Source organism: Monopterus albus, unplaced genomic scaffold (genome assembly GCF_001952655.1).
Source record: "Monopterus albus unplaced genomic scaffold, M_albus_1.0 scaffold436.1, whole genome shotgun sequence".
NCBI lineage: Eukaryota > Metazoa > Chordata > Actinopteri > Synbranchiformes > Synbranchidae > Monopterus > Monopterus albus.
The window spans coordinates 352189-354170 of record NW_018128316.1 but is presented as its reverse complement, the minus strand read 5'-3'; positions in this window follow the sequence as shown (position 1 = coordinate 354170).

The window sequence follows — 1982 nt, the reverse complement described above, 5'->3', positions numbered from 1 at the left end:
GGGTGGGGTCCCTCTTTTTTTATAATCAATATTTATATGTTGTCTACCTTTCCATTCAAAGTGAAATTACTTAAATAAAGCTGAAATCTAACTTCATTTTACATGTGTCTGTTTTTTCTTCCTTGCCTTATAAAGTATCTGAAATGAAATGTTGACTAAGTAATCCTCTTTCCCCAAGAACTCTGAAGAATATGAAATGGATTTATAATTATTCATCCCAAATTACACACTGGACAGAGCAAATATTTACAGAGTTCAATGACGCTGTGTATGTAATTAATGTTCTGACAATATAATATAATACATTGTGTTCTGATTGTACTTGGTGTACACTGGGTGTGCTTGTGTCCAAACCATCTCAATCTGGCCTCTCTGACCCTGTCCCCAAAATAGCTGACCTCAGCTGTCCCTCTGATGTGTTCATTCCTAATCCTGTCCATCCTGGTCCCTCCTAAAGAGAACCTCAACATCCTCATCTCTGCTACCTCCATCTCTGCCTCTTGTCTTTTCCTCACTGCTACAGTCTCTAACCCATACAGCATAGCTGGTCTCACTACTGTCTTGTACACCTTTCCTTTGATTCTTGCTGCCACTCTTCTGTCACACAAAGCTCCTGGCACCTTTCTCCACCCATTCCAATCTGCACTCGCCTCTTCACCTCTTTCCCACACTCCCCATCACACTGGACTGTTGACTCCAAATACTTAAACTCCTGCACCTTCCTGACCTATGCCCCCTCTAACCTCACTGTTCCACTTCCCTCCCTTTTGTTCATACACATGTATTATGTTTTACTACGACTGACATTGTACTCCTCTCATACATATCCTGAACTACTCTGACGTACTTCACTGCCACTCCAGAATTTATCACTGAGCATCTCAGTATACAGGGAGTTATTGTGCGAGAGGAAGGCAGTGATTTCGTGTTTAAGCTCATAAAACCATGACATTACTTTTCCCCTTGAAAGCCAAGCAAACTTCTGAACGACACAGCAACTGGACATGATCTAATCCCAGGTCTTTGCACAGCTGTATGAAACAACAGCTGTTCTTGGCACGCCGTTTAATGTAATTCACTATTGCTATGGCATCTTTGTGTCAATGTACAGCTTTAAAACTGCACCAGAGTTCGCTATAAACTGATTTACATCTGCTGATTTTTACTAGCATATTAACATTTTGGTAACACTTTACAATAACGGCCCAATTCATAGGCTTAAGTAATGCTTAATTCATGATCAGTTAATGGGTAACTGATCATGAATTAATCACGAATTCCAATATATCACTATGAATTCAATTTGGTATTAACTACTTAATTCACTCTAACTTCATCAGTAGTTAAGAAATCCTAATTCATGGTTACTTCATACAGTAATTAATACACCACCCTTTGAGCCAGTGAGCAGCCGGGCAGCGGCATTTTGCACCAGTTGCAGCCTGGACAACGATGACTGGGATAAACCGGCATAGTCTTAAAATGGTCTTAAGAGTAAAACATTTCTATGATGCTGGATGTTCGGAAGCACCTAAGGCCTACCCAGTAAAGTGAAAAAGTACTTATATGACATGTGTTCATCATTAATAAATCATTAATACAGCTTTACCTAACCAGAACTGTGTACCCCCAAGTAAAGTGATGTCCCTAAACTCATTACTTAAGGAAAGATTCACTAGTAGTTCATTATTACCTAAAGATGAGTTTAAGAGATGTGCACCTTCAAGTAAAGTGACGTCACATTCCTGTTAATTCATCATGAAGTCACAATAACCTCATTATCTGTTAACAATTGTGTTCACTTTAAAACACCACATTCAAAAGAAACAAATGTTTGTGAAACCAGAAAGGCTTTATTTTTCAAAATTTTGCATGTTTTGGTGGCCTGCTGCACCTGTTAACATGAGAAAGTGTAGCTTTGACTCAAAAAAGGAATCATGCAACAAAAAAGACAGGCCAAACATAAAAGTTATCAAAAAAAA